We start from the raw sequence: 21,116 nt of genomic DNA, 5'->3' as shown, positions 1-21,116 counted from the left end.
AATCAGTTGCTATAAAACAGTACAGTGTGTAGTATATAATTTAAAAGTAACTTTGGAGCAAGAGAGGTCTAAAAAAAGTCATTTTAAGAAGTGCTGGCGGCTTTTCCGCCACACTTCCGGTATTCTGACGTCGCGTCACTTCCGCCCCACTTCCGGAGACGCGACCGCGCATGCGCCCGTAGTTTCAGCACATTCAGTTCTTCCTAGAGGCCAGGAGTATTCACATAAAGAGCTCCATCGGCGGCCATCTTTGTGTGGTTTTTCATATAGGTGTTTCATGCGGCGGCCATGTTATTGGAGGTCATAATCAGTGATATTATCATACTGCTCCTCCGTGAACCATGCAAACAGAAAAAGAGAAGTTTAATTAAAAGTTGATTAAAGGCAATTTAGTCACCATAATAGCAGTTCCTAGTTGGGTTTATCACATGTATAAATAAGGTGCTTCATTAATAAAGTGCGCTGACGTGCAGATTAGTGGGAAGTATATACAATACATATATATACAGATATTATAACTAAATTAATCGTTGATTAAAGGCAATTTAGTCACCATAATAGCAGTTCCTAGTTGGGTTTATCACATATATAAATATAGTGCTTCATTAATAAAGTGCGCTGACGTGCAGATTAATGGGAAGTATATACAATACATATATATACAGATAATATTATAACTAAATGTAAATAGGGTTAATTGTAGTGTTTAGTGTAATTAGTGATAAGGTGCAGACAGTATGAACATATTTAAAAGTGTAGACATTAAAAAAGGGGCTAGTGATAGCTTCATATATGTGCAGTTGTAACAATGACTAGCTCATGTAGGCTTTTATTATATAGTTTTTTATTTACGGTACCTGATATTCCCAGATGGTCTCCCTAGTCTGGTACTGATCAGGCCCGACACTGCTTCGCTTCCAAGATCGGGCGAGATTGGGCATTTCCAGTGTGGTTTGACTGTAATAATTACTTACCATACATGTGTCATATTACAAGTAGAAGCATAATATAGTAATATATCAGAGGTGGGGTAGGGGGGGAGGAGGGAGAGGGAGAAGGGTGGGGGGTGTTGTGAGTGGGAGGGGGGAGGGGGGGGGGAGGCAGTGGCACTAGGAGGAAATAAGTTTAGGAGGTGATAATAGATAGGGATATCTATGCCGTGGTTGTACTAAGGGGTGGATGAAGAACAGGGGGTTGGAATCCAACCGTAATAATGGCACCAGGAAATTCACAGGAACGGAGCAATTTCATAATAGTCATTGAACCCCTTCGGGTGGAGTGTCTGCAATTGGAAAATCCAATACATTTCTCTGCGTGAAAGTTTATTTGCCAGGTCGCCGCCTCTTTCTCCCAACTTCACTAGTTCAATTGCCTTGAAAGTCAAGGCCTCTGGGTTAGAGTTGTGTGCCATCTTGAAATGTTTGGATACAGCGTGATTCTCCATTTGATTTTTTATATTGCGGATGTGTTCTTGAATCCTTACTTTTAACGGTCTCTTTGTCTTTCCCACATATTGTTTTCCACACTCGCATTCCAATAGATAAATAACTGATTGGGTATTGCAGTTTATAAAGTCTTTGATTTTGTACACTTCTTTTTTCTCCATGTCTGTGAATGTTTTCCTTACTGGGTGTAGGTACCTGCAGATGTTACATCGGCCACATTTAAACGATCCAGTGCATTTCGGCAGTCGTGTACTTTCTTCAGGTTCCTTTCGTAGCATACTTGGTGCTAGGACATCCTTAAGGTTCTTAGATTTTCTGAAGATGATCTCGGGGCGAGGAGGCAAAAATTCTTTAAGGACTGGGTCCATTAATAGGATACCCCAATGTTTACTAAGTGAGTCTCTGATGGATTTCTCATGACGGCTGTATGTTGTAATGAACGAAACGGAATCTTTTTTCATTTCTTTAGGCTTGTATTCTAGTAATGTTGATCTCTCCAGTGCCTTTGCTTTAGTAGCTGCTTCTTCCAAGATATTGATTGGATATTCTTTATCCTCAAATCTGCTTTTGTACTTCTCAATTTGGGCTTCGCATTCTCCCTGGTTGCTGCAATTTCTCTTTATTCTGTTAAATTGGGAGAAGGGGATGTTGTTTTTCCATTTCTTTAAATGATTACTTTTGTAGTGAAGGTAACTATTTGTGTCAACTGGCTTAATGAAGTTCTTGGTTTCAATTCTTCCATCCCTCCCCTCTAGAACCAGATCGAGGAATTCAATGGATTCTTTATTGATCTTTGATGTAAAAACAAGATTTAGCTCGTTTTTACTCAGGAATTCAACAAATTTGTAAAACCTTTCTTCTGAGCCATCCCAGATAATTAAAATGTCATCTATGTAGCGACGGTAAAAATCAGATGGTTCTTAAAATCATGGTTACCATAGATAAAATTCTTCTCCCAACTGCCCATAAAAAGATTTGCGAAGCTCGGTGCAAAAATCGTCCCCATAGCGGTCCCGCATCGCTGTAGATAAAAGTGATCTAAAAATTTAAAATAGTTGTGCTGAAGAATAAAAAACATAACATCACAGATAAAATCTTTGTGGGTAGCTGTTAATGAGGTATCAATCTCCATGAATTCTCTGCATGCAGTTATTCCTTTTTCGTGGTTTATGCAGGTGTATAACGACTGGACATCTATTGTCGCCCACCTGAACGTGTTTTTCCATTCAAGGTCTTTTAAGGAGTTCAACACAGCGGTAGTGTCCTTCAGGTATGATGGTAGCTCTTTCACATAAGGTTTGAGGAAAACATCTACATATTCCGATAAATTTGATGTAAGTGAATCAATACCCGCCACAATAGGTCTTCCGGGCGGGTTTTTCCAAGTTTTTGTGGATTTTGGGCAAGAAATAAAAAATAGGGGTAATGGGGTCTGATTTCATCAGAAATTGGAACTCTTCCTTAGTAATGACGTCTGTGCGTAAACCGCGCACCAAAAGTGTTCTTAATTCATCAACAAAAATATTTTTGGGGTCACTAGATAATTTAATATATGATGCCTCATCTTCAAGTAGTCTCTGTGCCTCGTTGATGTATTTCTTGCGGTCCATGATAACCAAACCCCCCCCTTTGTCAGCTTGTTTTATCACGATTTCTTGATTCTTCTGCAGTTTCTTGAGAGCTTCTTTTTCTCGGTTTGTGATGTTCCTCTCTTTAATTGTGTCCAAGTTAGTTTCACATAGATCCTTTTTTACCATCTCATAAAAGATATTCACATTGCTTCCTTTTGACTCAAGAGGATAAAATTTTGAGGTTGGTTTTAGACCTGACTTTGATTGATTTTCATAGTTACTAATAACAGCATCCTCTTTCCTTAGAAAATGTCTTTGTAATGTTAGTTTTCTGATGAATTTATTTAGATCAATGAAAGTTTCAAATTTGTTGAGACCCCCCATGGGTGCGAAAGTAAGACCTTTATTAAGTAAGGATAATTCCGGTTTCGACAGTGTATGTTGTGAGAGATTAAAGATTCCTTTTTCCTTTGTGTCCATCAGTTTAATGCTCTTTTCTTGTTTTCTCTCCCTCCTGCTGCCCCGTTTTCCTCTTCTTCTGTATATCTTCTTTTGAGAGGTGATGCGAGGCGTATGTCTTTCTTCAGGGAGTTTCTTGGGGCTTCTTTTGGTCTTGTTCCTGTTCTTTGGGCCAAAAAAGTCTGGTCATTATTGGAGTTTAATCTTTGTAGTGTTGTGAATCTGTTCTGCATCCTTAGGGTAGGAGATGGTGTGTTTACTTCTAGGTTTCGTGATGGTTTCCCTTTAACTGGTACTGTTTTCCAATATTGTCTGTCTGTTCGATTGGATTGTTGATTGATGGTTCCAAACCTGCTCCAATGTTTTACTTTTCCCCGTTCATAGTCTGTTTTGTCCCTGAGAAACTTTTTCTCCTTGTTCTTTGTGACCTCTTCTTCAATGTGTTCCATTTTCCTATTAAGAACCTTTTCATTAATTTTGTAGTCCTCTTTATCTTTAAAAGGTTCAAGTTCTGTTTCTTTGCACTTGATATTCTTCTCCAATTCTAGGAGGGAGTTCTTCTTTTCCTCAATCAAAAGCTTCATTAGGTCAATGGAACAATTGTGCAATGTTTTATCCCATTTTTCTAAAAAGGCTGCATCAAGGTTGCCGAAGGTAGGTTGTTTTAGGAGTCTAAGCCCCCTCGGAATTCTATTCACCGTAATATAATGTTCCAAACCCTTAATATCCCACCATGTTTTTACTTCTTTGGTGAGGAGTCTTTCAATACCCCAAAATAGATCATCCAAATCACATGGTGGGGGGGTTTCATTAGATTGCTCTTTTTCATTAAATATTTTTTGGCACCAATTTTGTCGTTTGGTTGCCCGGTCTGAGTTTCTCCACATTTCTAGATAATATTGTGACACACCAGGCCGCAATAAAAAATGGTTACCAGAAGATAAATGGATAGGGGGGAGTTATTGCGCCACTTGTGTTTCACAATTATTAGAAATAGGAAATAACATATAACATAAAAAGTAAAGTTTAAAATAGACACTCCCTAAAGATTCAAAAGGGTGTCAGCTGACCCCCAGACAGGGATGGTAGTTCCCTGCGATATAAGAGAATGTAAAAAAGGGGGGGGGGGGAATATAGCGACCAACGGTGTCTTTAAAAACTCACAAAGAAGGTAAAAAATATAAATACAATTTATTCACATAAAATAAAGTTTTCACATAAGGTTTTACAAATAAAAATATATCTTAATAACAGTTCTCTTTAAAAAATGGGATAAAAACAATTTACACAATTCTAAGTATATTACCAGTTAAAAATGGATAAGAAGATTGTAACTTAACTGGATATAAGGTCACTGCCAGGTTGCCCAACGCGTTTCGTCATACAGACTTCATCAAGGGGTGTTAGCAGAGTGGGACCAAGCTTCTATTTATACCAGTACTGGTCTAGTAGTAATTATGACATCACTTCCTGTTGTTTGCACATGGTGTTGCAAAACAGACTATAATCTAATAGTTTGTGATCTTATATAAAATAATCAGTTGCTATAAAACAGTACAGTGTGTAGTATATACTTTAAAAGTAACTTTGGAGCAAGAGAGGTCTAAAAAAAGTCATTTTAAGAAGCGCTGGCGGCTTTTCCGCCACACTTCCGGTATTCTGACGTCGCGTCACTTCCGCCCCACTTCCGGAGACGCGACCGCGCATGCGCCCGTAGTTTCAGCACATTCAGTTCTTCCTAGAGGCCAGGAGTATTCACATAAAGAGCTCCATCGGCGGCCATCTTTGTGTGGTTTTTCATATAGGTGTTTCATGCGGCGGCCATGTTATTGGAGGTCATAATCAGTGATATTATCATACTGATCCTCCGTGAACCATGCAAACAGAAAAAGAGAAGTTTAATTAAAAGTTGATTAAAGGCAATTTAGTCACCATAATAGCAGTTCCTAGTTGGGTTTATCACGTGTATAAATAAGGTGCTTCATTAATAAAGTGCGCTGACGTGCAGATTAGTGGGAAGTATATACAATACATATATATACAGATATTATAACTAAATTAATCGTTGATTAAAGGCAATTTAGTCACCATAATAGCAGTTCCTAGTTGGGTTTATCACATATATAAATATAGTGCTTCATTAATAAAGTGCGCTGACGTGCAGATTAATGGGAAGTATATACAATACATATATATACAGATAATATTATAACTAAATGTAAATAGGGTTAATTGTAGTGTTTAGTGTAATTAGTGATAAGGTGCAGACAGTATGAACATATTTAAAAGTGTAGACATTAAAAAAGGGGCTAGTGATAGCTTCATATATGTGCAGTTGTAACAATGACTAGCTCATGTAGGCTTTTATTATATAGTTTTTTATTTACAGTACCTGATATTCCCAGATGGTCTCCCTAGTCTGGTACTGATCAGGCCCGACACTGCTTCGCTTCCAAGATCGGGCGAGATTGGGCATTTCCAGTGTGGTTTGACTGTAATAATTACTTACCATACATGTGTCATATTACAAGTAGAAGCATAATATAGTAATATATCAGAGGTGGGGTAGGGGGGGAGGAGGGAGAGGGAGAAGGGTGGGGGGTGTTGTGAGTGGGAGGGGGGAGGGGGGGGGAGGCAGTGGCACTAGGAGGAAATAAGTTTAGGAGGTGATAATAGATAGGGATATCTATGCCGTGGTTGTACTAAGGGGTGGATGAAGAACAGGGGGTTGGAATCCAACCGTAATAATGGCACCAGGAAATTCACAGGAACGGAGCAATTTCATAATAGTCATTGAACCCCTTCGGGTGGAGTGTCTGCAATTGGAAAATCCAATACATTTCTCTGCGTGAAAGTTTATTTGCCAGGTCGCCGCCTCTTTCTCCCAACTTTACTAGTTCAATTGCCTTGAAAGTCAAGGCCTCCGGGTTAGAGTTGTGTGCCATCTTGAAATGTTTGGATACAGCGTGATTCTCCATTTGATTTTTTTATATTGCGGATGTGTTCTTGAATCCTTACTTTTAACGGTCTCTTTGTCTTTCCCACATATTGTTTTCCACACTCGCATTCCAATAGATAAATAACTGATTGGGTATTGCAGTTTATAAAGTCTTTGATTTTGTACACTTCTTTTTTCTCCATGTCTGTGAATGTTTTCCTTACTGGGTGTAGGTACCTGCAGATGTTACATCGGCCACATTTAAACGATCCAGTGCATTTCGGCAGTCGTGTACTTTCTTCAGGTTCCTTTCGTAGCATACTTGGTGCTAGGACATCCTTAAGGTTCTTAGATTTTCTGAAGATGATCTCGGGGCGAGGAGGCAAAAATTCTTTAAGGACTGGGTCCATTAATAGGATACCCCAATGTTTACTAAGTGAGTCTCTGATGGATTTCTCATGACGGCTGTATGTTGTAATGAACGAAACGGAATCTTTTTTCATTTCTTTAGGCTTGTATTCTAGTAATGTTGATCTCTCCAGTGCCTTTGCTTTAGTAGCTGCTTCTTCCAAGATATTGATTGGATATTCTTTATCCTCAAATCTGCTTTTGTACTTCTCAATTAGGGCTTCGCATTCTCCCTGGTTGCTGCAATTTCTCTTTATTCTGTTAAATTGGGAGAAGGGGATGTTGTTTTTCCATTTCTTTAAATGATTACTTTTGTAGTGAAGGTAACTATTTGTGTCAACTGGCTTAATGAAGTTCTTGGTTTCAATTCTTATATCCCTCCCATCTAGAATCAGATCGAGGAATTCAATGTATTCTTTATTGATCTTTGATGTAAAAACAAGATTTAGCTCGTTTTTACTCAGGAATTCAACAAATTTGTAAAACCTTTCTTCTGAGCCATCCCAGATAATTAAAATGTCATCTATGTAGCGACGGTAAAAAATCAGATGGTTCTTAAAATCATGGTTACCATAGATAAAATTCTTCTCCCAACTGCCCATAAAAAGATTTGCGAAGCTCGGTGCAAAAATCGTCCCCATAGCGGTCCCGCATCGCTGTAGATAAAAGTGATCTAAAAATTTAAAATAGTTGTGCTGAAGAATAAAAAACATAACATCACAGATAAAATCTTTGTGGGTAGCTGTTAATGAGGTATCAATCTCCATGAATTCTCTGCATGCAGTTATTCCTTTTTCGTGGTTTATGCAGGTGTATAACGACTGGACATCTATTGTCGCCCACCTGAACGTGTTTTTCCATTCAAGGTCTTTTAAGGAGTTCAACACAGCGGTAGTGTCCTTCAGGTATGATGGTAGCTCTTTCACATAAGGTTTGAGGAAAACATCTACATATTCCGATAAATTTGATGTAAGTGAATCAATACCCGCCACAATAGGTCTTCCGGGCGGGTTTTCCAAGTTTTTGTGGATTTTGGGCAAGAAATAAAAAATAGGGGTAATGGGGTCTGATTTCATCAGAAATTGGAACTCTTCCTTAGTAATGACGTCTGTGCGTAAACCGCGCACCAAAAGTGTTCTTAATTCATCAACAAAAATATTTTTGGGGTCACTAGATAATTTAATATATGATGCCTCATCTTCAAGTAGTCTCTGTGCCTCGTTGATGTATTTCTTGCGGTCCATGATAACCAAACCCCCCCCTTTGTCAGCTTGTTTTATCACGATTTCTTGATTCTTCTGCAGTTTCTTGAGAGCTTCTTTTTCTCGGTTTGTGATGTTCCTCTCTTTAATTGTGTCCAAGTTAGTTTCACATAGATCCTTTTTTACCATCTCATAAAAGATATTCACATTGCTTCCTTTTGACTCAAGAGGATAAAATTTTGAGGTTGGTTTTAGACCTGACTTTGATTGATTTTCATAGTTACTAATAACAGCATCCTCTTTCCTTAGAAAATGTCTTTTTAATGTTAGTTTTCTGATGAATTTATTTAGATCAATGAAAGTTTCAAATTTGTTGAGACCCCCCGTGGGTGCGAAAGTAAGACCTTTATTAAGTAAGGATAATTCCGGTTTCGACAGTGTATGTTGTGAGAGATTAAAGATTCCTTTTTCCTTTGTGTCCATCAGTTTAATGCTCTTTTCTTGTTTTCTCTCCCTCCTGCTGCCCCGTTTTCCTCTTCTTCTGTATATCTTCTTTTGAGAGGTGATGCGAGGCGTATGTCTTTCTTCAGGGAGTTTCTTGGGGCTTCTTTTGGTCTTGTTCCTGTTCTTTGGGCCAAAAAAGTCTGGTCATTATTGGAGTTTAATCTTTGTAGTGTTGTGAATCTGTTCTGCATCCTTAGGGTAGGAGATGGTGTGTTTACTTCTAGGTTTCGTGATGGTTTCCCTTTAACTGGTACTGTTTTCCAATATTGTCTGTCTGTTCGATTGGATTGTTGATTGATGGTTCCAAACCTGCTCCAATGTTTTACTTTTCCCCGTTCATAGTCTGTTTTGTCCCTGAGAAACTTTTTCTCCTTGTTCTTTGTGACCTCTTCTTCAATGTGTTCCATTTTCCTATTAAGAACCTTTTCATTAATTTTGTAGTCCTCTTTATCTTTAAAAGGTTCAAGTTCTGTTTCTTTGCACTTGATATTCTTCTCCAATTCTAGGAGGGAGTTCTTCTTTTCCTCAATCAAAAGCTTCATTAGGTCAATGGAACAATTGTGCAATGTTTTATCCCATTTTTCTAAAAAGGCTGCATCAAGGTTGCCGAAGGTAGGTTGTTTTAGGAGTCTAAGCCCCCTAGGAATTCTATTCACCGTAATATAATGTTCCAAACCCTTAATATCCCACCATGTTTTTACTTCTTTGGTGAGGAGTCTTTCAATACCCCAAAATAGATCATCCAAATCACATGGTGGGGGGGTTTCATTAGATTGCTCTTTTTCATTAAATATTTTTTGGCACCAATTTTGTCGTTTGGTTGCCCGGTCTGAGTTTCTCCACATTTCTAGATAATATTGTGACACACCAGGCCGCAATAAAAAATGGTTACCAGAAGATAAATGGATAGGGGGGAGTTATTGCGCCACTTGTGTTTCACAATTATTAGAAATAGGAAATAACATATAACATAAAAAGTAAAGTTTAAAATAGACACTCCCTAAAGATTCAAAAGGGTGTCAGCTGACCCCCAGACAGGGATGGTAGTTCCCTGCGATATAAGAGAATGTAAAAAAAAGGGGGGGGGGGGGGATATAGCGACCAACAGTGTCTTTAAAAACTCACAAAGAAGGTAAAAAATATAAATACAATTTATTCACATAAAATAAAGTTTTCACATAAGGTTTTACAAATAAAAATATATCTTAATAACAGTTCTCTTTAAAAAATGGGATAAAAACAATTTACACAATTCTAAGTATATTACCAGTTAAAAATGGATAAGAAGATTGTAACTTAACTGGATATAAGGTCACTGCCAGGTTGTCCAACGCGTTTCGTCATACAGACTTCATCAAGGGGTGTTAGCAGAGTGGGACCAAGCTTCTATTTATACCAGTACTGGTCTAGTAGTAATTATGACATCACTTCCTGTTGTTTGCACATGGTGTTGCAAAACAGACTATAATCTAATAGTTTGTGATCTTATATAAAATAATCAGTTGCTATAAAACAGTACAGTGTGTAGTATATACTTTAAAAGTAACTTTGGAGCAAGAGAGGTCTAAAAAAAGTCATTTTAAGAAGCGCTGGCGGCTTTTCCGCCACACTTCCGGTATTCTGACGTCGCGTCACTTCCGCCCCACTTCCGGAGACGCGACCGCGCATGCGCCCGTAGTTTCAGCACATTCAGTTCTTCCTAGAGGCCAGGAGTATTCACATAAAGAGCTCCATCGGCGGCCATCTTTGTGTGGTTTTTCATATAGGTGTTTCATGCGGCGGCCATGTTATTGGAGGTCATAATCAGTGATATTATCATACTGATCCTCCGTGAACCATGCAAACAGAAAAAGAGAAGTTTAATTAAAAGTTGATTAAAGGCAATTTAGTCACCATAATAGCAGTTCCTAGTTGGGTTTATCACATGTATAAATAAGGTGCTTCATTAATAAAGTGCGCTGACGTGCAGATTAGTGGGAAGTATATACAATACATATATATACAGATATTATAACTAAATTAATCGTTGATTAAAGGCAATTTAGTCACCATAATAGCAGTTCCTAGTTGGGTTTATCACATATATAAATATAGTGCTTCATTAATAAAGTGCGCTGACGTGCAGATTAATGGGAAGTATATACAATACATATATATACAGATAATATTATAACTAAATGTAAATAGGGTTAATTGTAGTGTTTAGTGTAATTAGTGATAAGGTGCAGACAGTATGAACATATTTAAAAGTGTAGACATTAAAAAAGGGGCTAGTGATAGCTTCATATATGTGCAGTTGTAACAATGACTAGCTCATGTAGGCTTTTATTATATATTTTTTATTTACAGTACCTGATATTCCCAGATGGTCTCCCTAGTCTGGTACTGATCAGGCCCGACACTGCTTCGCTTCCAAGATCGGGCGAGATTGGGCATTTCCAGTGTGGTTTGACTGTAATAATTACTTACCATACATGTGTCATATTACAAGTAGAAGCATAATATAGTAATATATCAGAGGTGGGGTAGGGGGGGAGGAGGGAGAGGGAGAAGGGGGGGGGGGGGTGTTGTGAGTGGGAGGGGGGAGGGGGGGGGGGAGGCAGTGGCACTAGGAGGAAATAAGTTTAGGAGGTGATAATAGATAGGGATATCTATGCCGTGGTTGTACTAAGGGGTGGATGAAGAACAGGGGGTTGGAATCCAACCGTAATAATGGCACCAGGAAATTCACAGGAACGGAGCAATTTCATAATAGTCATTGAACCCCTTCAGGTGGAGTGTCTGCAATTGGAAAATCCAATACATTTCTCTGCGTGAAAGTTTATTTGCCAGGTCGCCGCCTCTTTCTCCCAACTTCACTAGTTCAATTGCCTTGAAAGTCAAGGCCTCCGGGTTAGAGTTGTGTGCCATCTTGAAATGTTTGGATACAGCGTGATTCTCCATTTGATTTTTTATATTGCGGATGTGTTCTTGAATCCTTATTTTTAACGGTCTCTTTGTCTTTCCCACATATTGTTTTCCACACTCGCATTCCAATAGATAAATAACTGATTGGGTATTGCAGTTTATAAAGTCTTTGATTTTGTACACTTCTTTTTTCTCCATGTCTGTGAATGTTTTCCTTACTGGGTGTAGGTACCTGCAGATGTTACATCGGCCACATTTAAACGATCCAGTGCATTTCGGCAGTCGTGTACTTTCTTCAGGTTCCTTTCGTAGCATACTTGGTGCTAGGACATCCTTAAGGTCGCTACATAGATGACATTTTAATTATCTGGGATGGCTCAGAAGAAAGGTTTTACAAATTTGTTGAATTCCTGAGTAAAAACGAGCTAAATCTTGTTTTTACATCAAAGATCAATAAAGAATCCATTGAATTCCTCGATCTGATTCTAGAGGGGAGGGATGGAAGAATTGAAACCAAGAACTTCATTAAGCCAGTTGACACAAATAGTTACCTTCACTACAAAAGTAATCATTTAAAGAAATGGAAAAACAACATCCCCTTCTCCCAATTTAACAGAATAAAGAGAAATTGCAGCAACCAGGGAGAATGCGAAGCCCAAATTGAGAAGTACAAAAGCAGATTTGAGGATAAAGAATATCCAATCAATATCTTGGAAGAAGCAGCTACTAAAGCAAAGGCACTGGAGAGATCAACATTACTAGAATACAAGCCTAAAGAAATGAAAAAAGATTCCGTTTCGTTCATTACAACATACAGCCGTCATGAGAAATCCATCAGAGACTCACTTAGTAAACATTGGGGTATCCTATTAATGGACCCAGTCCTTAAAGAATTTTTGCCTCCTCGCCCCGAGATCATCTTCAGAAAATCTAAGAACCTTAAGGATGTCCTAGCACCAAGTATGCTACGAAAGGAACCTGAAGAAAGTACACGACTGCCGAAATGCACTGGATCGTTTAAATGTGGCCGATGTAACATCTGCAGGTACCTACACCCAGTAAGGAAAACATTCACAGACATGGAGAAAAAAGAAGTGTACAAAATCAAAGACTTTATAAACTGCAATACCCAATCAGTTATTTATCTATTGGAATGCGAGTGTGGAAAACAATATGTGGGAAAGACAAAGAGACCGTTAAAAATAAGGATTCAAGAACACATCCGCAATATAAAAAATCAAATGGAGAATCACGCTGTATCCAAACATTTCAAGATGGCACACAACTCTAACCCGGAGGCCTTGACTTTCAAGGCAATTGAACTAGTGAAGTTGGGAGAAAGAGGCGGCGACCTGGCAAATAAACTTTCACGCAGAGAAATGTATTGGATTTTCCAATTGCAGACACTCCACCCGAAGGGGTTCAATGACTATTATGAAATTGCTCCGATCCTGTGAATTTCCTGGTGCCATTATTACGGTTGGATTCCAACCCCCTGTTCTTCATCCACCCCTTAGTACAACCACGGCATAGATATCCCTATCTATTATCACCTCCTAAACTTATTTCCTCCTAGTGCCACTGCCTCCCCCCCCCCTCCCCCCTCCCACTCACAACACCCCCCCCCCTTCTCCCTCTCCCTCCTCCCCCCCTACCCCACCTCTGATATATTACCATATTATGCTTCTACTTGTAATATGACACATGTATGGTAAGTAATTATTACAGTCAAACCACACTGGAAATGCCCAATCTCGCCCGATCTTGGAAGCGAAGCAGTGTCGGGCCTGATCAGTACCAGACTAGGGAGACCATCTGGGAATATCAGGTACTGTAAATAAAAAACTATATAATAAAAGCCTACATGAGCTAGTCATTGTTACAACTGCACATATATGAAGCTATCACTAGCCCCTTTTTTAATGTCTACACTTTTAAATATGTTCATACTGTCTGCACCTTATCACTAATTACACTAAACACTACAATTAACCCTATTTACATTTAGTTATAATATTATCTGTATATATATGTATTGTATATACTTCCCATTAATCTGCACGTCAGCGCACTTTATTAATGAAGCACTATATTTATATATGTGATAAACCCAACTAGGAACTGCTATTATGGTGACTAAATTGCCTTTAATCAACGATTAATTTAGTTATAATATCTGTATATATATGTATTGTATATACTTCCCACTAATCTGCACGTCAGCGCACTTTATTAATGAAGCACCTTATTTATACATGTGATAAACCCAACTAGGAACTGCTATTATGGTGACTAAATTGCCTTTAATCAACTTTTAATTAAACTTCTCTTTTTCTGTTTGCATGGTTCACGGAGGATCAGTATGATAATATCACTGATTATGACCTCCAATAACATGGCCGCCGCATGAAACACCTATATGAAAAACCACACAAAGATGGCCGCCGATGGAGCTCTTTATGTGAATACTCCTGGCCTCTAGGAAGAACTGAATGTGCTGAAACTACGGGCGCATGCGCGGTCGCGTCTCCGGAAGTGGGGCGGAAGTGACGCGACGTCAGAATACCGGAAGTGTGGCGGAAAAGCCGCCAGCGCTTCTTAAAATGACTTTTTTTAGACCTCTCTTGCTCCAAAGTTACTTTTAAAGTATATACTACACACTGTACTGTTTTATAGCAACTGATTATTTTATATAAGATCACAAACTATTAGATTATAGTCTGTTTTGCAACACCATGTGCAAACAACAGGAAGTGATGTCATAATTACTACTAGACCAGTACTGGTATAAATAGAAGCTTGGTCCCACTCTGCTAACACCCCTTGATGAAGTCTGTATGACGAAACGCGTTGGGCAACCTGGCAGTGACCTTATATCCAGTTAAGTTACAATCTTCTTATCCATTTTTAACTGGTAATATACTTAGAATTGTGTAAATTGTTTTTATCCCATTTTTTAAAGAGAACTGTTATTAAGATATATTTTTATTTGTAAAACCTTATGTGAAAACTTTATTTTATGTGAATAAATTGTATTTATATTTTTTACCTTCTTTGTGAGTTTTTAAAGACACCGTTGGTCGCTATATTCCCCCCCCCCACCCTTTTTTTACATTCTCTTATATCGCAGGGAACTACCATCCCTGTCTGGGGGTCAGCTGACACCCTTTTGAATCTTTAGGGAGTGTCTATTTTAAACTTTACTTTTTATGTTATATGTTATTTCCTATTTCTAATAATTGTGAAACACAAGTGGTGCAATAACTCCCCCCTATCCATTTATCTTCTGGTAACCATTTTTTATTGCGGCCTGGTGTGTCACAATATTATCTAGAAATGTGGAGAAACTCAGACCGGGCAACCAAACGACAAAATTGGTGCCAAAAAATATTTAATGAAAAAGAGCAATCTAATGAAACCCCCCCACCATGTGATTTGGACGATCTATTTTGGAGTATTGAAAGACTCCTCACCAAAGAAGTAAAAACATGGTGGGATATTAAGGGTTTGGAACATTATATTACGGTGAATAGAATTCCTAGGGGGCTTAGACTCCTAAAACAACCTACCTTCGGCAACCTTGATGCAGCCTTTTTAGAAAAATGGGATAAAACATTGCACAATTGTTCCATTGACCTAATGAAGCTTTTGATTGAGGAAAAGAAGAACTCCCTCCTAGAATTGGAGAAGAATATCAAGTGCAAAGAAACAGAACTTGAACCTTTTAAAGATAAAGAGGACTACAAAATTAATGAAAAGGTTCTTAATAGGAAAATGGAACACATTGAAGAAGAGGTCACAAAGAACAAGGAGAAAAAGTTTCTCAGGGACAAAACAGACTATGAACAGGGAAAAGTAAAACATTGGAGCAGGTTTGGAACCATCAATCAACAATCCAATCGAACAGACAGACAATATTGGAAAACAGTACCAGTTAAAGGGAAACCATCACGAAACCTAGAAGTAAACACACCATCTCCTACCCTAAGGATGCAGAACAGATTCACAACACTACAAAGATTAAACTCCAATAATGACCAGACTTTTTTGGCCCAAAGAACAGGAACAAGATCAAAAGAAGCCCCAAGAAACTCCCTGAAGGAAGACATACGCCTCGCATCACCTCTCAAAAGAAGATATACAGAAGAAGAGGAAAACGGGGCAGCAGGAGTGAGAGAAAACAAGAATAGAGCATTAAACTGATGGACACAAAGGAAAAAGGAATCTTTAATCTCTCACAACATACACTGTCGAAACCGGAATTATCCTTACTTAATAAAGGTCTTACTTTCGCACCCACGGGGGGTCTCAACAAATTTGAAACTTTCATTGATCTAAATAAATTCATCAGAAAACTAACATTAAAAAGACATTTTCCAAGGAAAGAGGATGCTGTTATTAGTAACTATGAAAATCAATCAAAGTCAGGTCTAAAACCAACCTTTAAAATTTTATCCTCTTGAGTCAAAAGGAAGCAATGTGAATATCTTTTATGAGATGGTAAAAAAGGATCTATGTGAAACTAACTTGGACACAATTAAAGAGAGGAACATCACAAACCGAGAAAAAGAAGCTCTCAAGAAACTGCAGAAGAATCAAGAAATCGTGATAAAACAAGCTGACAAAGGGGGGGGTTTGGTTATCATGGACCGCAAGAAATACATCAACGAGGCACAGAGACTACTTGAAGATGAGGCATCATATATTAAATTATCTAGTGACCCCAAAAATATTTTTGTTGATGAATTAAGAACACTTTTGGTGCGCGGTTTACGCACAGACGTCATTACTAAGGAAGAGTTCCAATTTCTGATGAAATCAGACCCCATTACCCCTATTTTTTATTTCTTGCCCAAAATCCACAAAAACTTGGAAAACCCGCCCGGAAGACCTATTGTGGCGGGTATTGATTCACTTACATCAAATTTATCGGAATATGTAGATGTTTTCCTCAAACCTTATGTGAAAGAGCTACCATCATACCTGAAGGACACTACCGCTGTGTTGAACTCCTTAAAAGACCTTGAATGGAAAAACACGTTCAGGTGGGCGACAATAGATGTCCAGTCGTTATACACCTGCATAAACCACGAAAAAGGAATAACTGCATGCAGAGAATTCATGGAGATTGATACCTCATTAACAGCTACCCACAAAGATTTTATCTGTGATGTTATGTTTTTTATTCTTCAGCACAACTATTTTAAATTTTTAGATCACTTTTATCTACAGCGATGCGGGACCGCTATGGGGACGATTTTTGCACCGAGCTTCGCAAATCTTTTTATGGGCAGTTGGGAGAAGAATTTTATCTATGGTAACCATGATTTTAAGAACCATCTGATTTTTTACCGTCGCTACATAGATGACATTTTAATTATCTGGGATGGCTCAGAAGAAAGGTTTTACAAATTTGTTGAATTCCTGAGTAAAAACGAGCTAAATCTTGTTTTTACATCAAAGATCAATAAAGAATCCATTGAATTCCTCGATCTGATTCTAGAGGGGAGGGATGGAAGAATTGAAACCAAGAACTTCATTAAGCCAGTTGACACAAATAGTTACCTTCACTACAAAAGTAATCATTTAAAGAAATGGAAAAACAACATCCCCTTCTCCCAATTTAACAGAATAAAGAGAAATTGCAGCAACCAGGGAGAATGCGAAGCCCAAATTGAGAAGTACAAAAGCAGATTTGAGGATAAAGAATATCCAATCAATATCTTGGAAGAAGCAGCTACTAAAGCAAAGGCACTGGAGAGATCAACATTACTAGAATACAAGCCTAAAGAAATGAAAAAAGATTCCGTTTCGTTCATTACAACATACAGCCGTCATGAGAAATCCATCAGAGACTCACTTAGTAAACATTGGGGTATCCTATTAATGGACCCAGTCCTTAAAGAATTTTTGCCTCCTCGCCCCGAGATCATCTTCAGAAAATCTAAGAACCTTAAGGATGTCCTAGCACCAAGTATGCTACGAAAGGAACCTGAAGAAAGTACACAACTGCCGAAATGCACTGGATCGTTTAAATGTGGCCGATGTAACATCTGCAGGTACCTACACCCAGTAAGGAAAACATTCACAGACATGGAGAAAAAAGAAGTGTACAAAATCAAAGACTTTATAAACTGCAATACCCAATCAGTTATTTATCTATTGGAATGCGAGTGTGGAAAACAATATGTGGGAAAGACAAAGAGACCGTTAAAAATAAGGATTCAAGAACACATCCGCAATATAAAAAATCAAATGGAGAATCACGCTGTATCCAAACATTTCAAGATGGCACACAACTCTAACCCGGAGGCCTTGACTTTCAAGGCAATTGAACTAGTGAAGTTGGGAGAAAGAGGCGGCGACCTGGCAAATAAACTTTCACGCAGAGAAATGTATTGGATTTTCCAATTGCAGACACTCCACCCGAAGGGGTTCAATGACTATTATGAAATTGCTCCGTTCCTGTGAATTTCCTGGTGCCATTATTACGGTTGGATTCCAACCCCCTGTTCTTCATCCACCCCTTAGTACAACCACGGCATAGATATCCCTATCTATTATCACCTCCTAAACTTATTTCCTCCTAGTGCCACTGCCCCCCCCCTCCCACTCACAACACCCCCCCCCTTCTCCCTCTCCCTCCTCCCCCCCTACCCCACCTCTGATATATTACTATATTATGCTTCTACTTGTAATATGACACATGTATGGTAAGTAATTATTACAGTCAAACCACACTGGAAATGCCCAATCTCGCCCGATCTTGGAAGCGAAGCAGTGTCGGGCCTGATCAGTACCAGACTAGGGAGACCATCTGGGAATATCAGGTACTGTAAATAAAAAACTATATAATAAAAGCCTACATGAGCTAGTCATTGTTACAACTGCACATATATGAAGCTATCACTAGCCCCCTTTTTTAATGTCTACACTTTTAAATATGTTCATACTGTCTGCACCTTATCACTAATTACACTAAACACTACAATTAACCCTATTTACATTTAGTTATAATATTATCTGTATATATATATGTATTGTATATACTTCCCATTAATCTGCACGTCAGCGCACTTTATTAATGAAGCACTATATTTATATATGTGATAAACCCAACTAGGAACTGCTATTATGGTGACTAAATTGCCTTTAATCAACGATTAATTTAGTTATAATATCTGTATATATATGTATTGTATATACTTCCCACTAATCTGCACGTCAGCGCACTTTATTAATGAAGCACCTTATTTATACATGTGATAAACCCAACTAGGAACTGCTATTATGGTGACTAAATTGCCTTTAATCAACTTTTAATTAAACTTCTCTTTTTCTGTTTGCATGGTTCACGGAGGATCAGTATGATAATATCACTGATTATGACCTCCAATAACATGGCCGCCGCATGAAACACCTATATGAAAAACCACACAAAGATGGCCGCCGATGGAGCTCTTTATGTGAATACTCCTGGCCTCTAGGAAAAACTGAATGTGCTGAAACTACGGGCGCATGCGCGGTCGCGTCTCCGGAAGTGGGGCGGAAGTGACGCGACGTCAGAATACCGGAAGTGTGGCGGAAAAGCCGCCAGTGCTTCTTAAAATGACTTTTTTTAGACCTCTCTTGCTCCAAAGTTACTTTTAAAGTATATACTACACACTGTACTGTTTTATAGCAACTGATTATTTTATATAAGATCACAAACTATTAGATTATAGTCTGTTTTGCAACACCATGTGCAAACAACAGGAAGTGATGTCATAATTACTACTAGACCAGTACTGGTATAAATAGAAGCTTGGTCCCACTCTGCTCACACCCCTTGATGAAGTCTGTATGACGAAACGCGTTGGGCAACCTGGCAGTGACCTTATATCCAGTTAAGTTACAATCTTCTTATCCATTTTTAACTGGTAATATACTTAGAATTGTGTAAATTGTTTTTATCCCATTTTTCAAAGAGAACTGTTATTAAGATATATTTTTATTTGTAAAACCTTATGTGAAAACTTTATTTTATGTGAATAAATTGTATTTATATTTTTTACCTTCTTTGTGAGTTTTTAAAGACACCGTTGGTCGCTATATTCCCCCCCCCCTTTTTTTTATATATATATATATATATATATATATATATATATATATATAAAAAAAAAAAAAAAAACATTATCCCACCTCAACCAAAAATCGTCTTCAGAAAAACCAGAGGTTTGAAAGATATCCTGGCACCAAGTCTTCTCAAAAAAGAACAGTTAGAAAATAGAAATTCAATACCGAAATGTAAAGGCAACTACAAGAGCGGAAATTGCAACATGTGTAGATATGTACACCCCATCAGAAGAGTTTTTTCTAACCACAACAACACTAAAGAATATACTATTAAAGATTTTATGAACTGTAACTCCTCTATGGTTATTTATCTTTTGGAATGTAGTTGCGGCTTAAAATATGTGGGCAAAACCAAACGAGTTCTCAAGATCCGCCTACAGGAACATGTCCGCAACATAAAAAATAAGGTAGAAAACCATGCAGTCTCAAGACATTTTAAGGAAAAACACAACTCGAATCCAGAAGATTTAACCTTCAAGGCTATTGAACTCTTAAAACCAGGAGAAAGAGGTGGTGACATACTAAATAGACTTTCCAGAAGAGAAATGTACTGGATTTATGAACTTCAAACCATGTCACCCCTCGGATTCAATGAGACTTTTGAAATAGCACCTTTTTTATAAAAACTTTCCGCCCCATACTCATGTTTTTTAAACTGCGCAACATTTTACACTGGTTAAGGAACTTTTCACACTATGCATGCCACACAAAGTCACTTTGCTATCACGTATTTTCTATACAACTAAATAAAATTCTTTTAAGGACGCTGTTTTTTTCTATGATTCTCAGGGAAGAAGAATTTATCTTGCCCTATAATGACTATTTTTCTGCTCTATACAAAAAACCTGCCCTTTACCTCATCATCAGTCCAGTTCATCATTTTTGAAGATCACTATTTTGAAGATTACAAATGTATTTATGAAATTATCATGTTTGAAGATTTTGCATATCCATGAAAGAGCCAGAAACTGTCCTACGAAAACCTTCTTTTTACTAGAGATGAGCGGGTTCGGTTTCTCTGAATCCGAACCCGCCAGAACTTCATGTTTTTTTTCACGGGTCCGAGCGACTCGGATCTTCCCGCCTTGCTCGGTTAACCCGAGCGCGCCCGAACGTCATCATGACGCTGTCGGATTCTCGCGAGGCTCGGATTCTATCGCGAGACTCGGATTCTATATAAGGAGCCGCGCGTCGCCGCCATTTTCACACGTGCATTGAGATTGATAGGGAGAGGACGTGGCTGGCGTCCTCTCCGTTTAGAATAGATTAGAGAGACACTTGATTTACTAATTTTGGGGAGCATTAGGAGTACTCAGTACAGTGCAGAGTTTTGCTGATAGTGACCACACCAGTTTTATTTATAATCCGTTCTCTGCCTGAAAAAAGCGATACACAGCACACAGTGACTTAGTCACATACCATATCTGTGTGCACTGCTCAGGCTCAGGCCAGTGTGCTGCATCATCTATTATCTATATATAATATTATATATATCTGTCTGACTGCTCAGCTCACACAGCTTATAATTGTGGGGGAGACTGGGGAGCACTACTGCAGTGCCAGTTAT

At 38.3% G+C, this 21,116-nt stretch overlaps 5 pseudogenes; 2 read left to right on the top strand and 3 right to left on the bottom strand.

Moving 5' to 3' along the window:
- Positions 1–845: 845 nt before the first annotated feature.
- On the bottom strand, positions 846–965 carry LOC134946102 (5S ribosomal RNA; annotated as a pseudogene).
- Positions 966–5,855: 4,890 nt separating this feature from the next.
- On the bottom strand, positions 5,856–5,975 carry LOC134947310 (5S ribosomal RNA; annotated as a pseudogene).
- Positions 5,976–10,867: 4,892 nt separating this feature from the next.
- LOC134947308 (5S ribosomal RNA) lies at positions 10,868–10,987 on the bottom strand (annotated as a pseudogene).
- A 2,167-nt stretch (positions 10,988–13,154) lies between these two features.
- On the top strand, positions 13,155–13,274 carry LOC134947307 (5S ribosomal RNA; annotated as a pseudogene).
- Positions 13,275–18,156: 4,882 nt separating this feature from the next.
- On the top strand, positions 18,157–18,276 carry LOC134947306 (5S ribosomal RNA; annotated as a pseudogene).
- Positions 18,277–21,116: the final 2,840 nt, after the last annotated feature.

The sequence above is a fragment of the Pseudophryne corroboree genome, chromosome 7 (assembly GCF_028390025.1).
Source record: "Pseudophryne corroboree isolate aPseCor3 chromosome 7, aPseCor3.hap2, whole genome shotgun sequence".
Lineage (NCBI taxonomy): Eukaryota > Metazoa > Chordata > Amphibia > Anura > Myobatrachidae > Pseudophryne > Pseudophryne corroboree.
The sequence above is the reverse complement of the archived record's forward strand: the minus strand, read 5'-3'. Positions and strand labels throughout refer to the sequence as shown.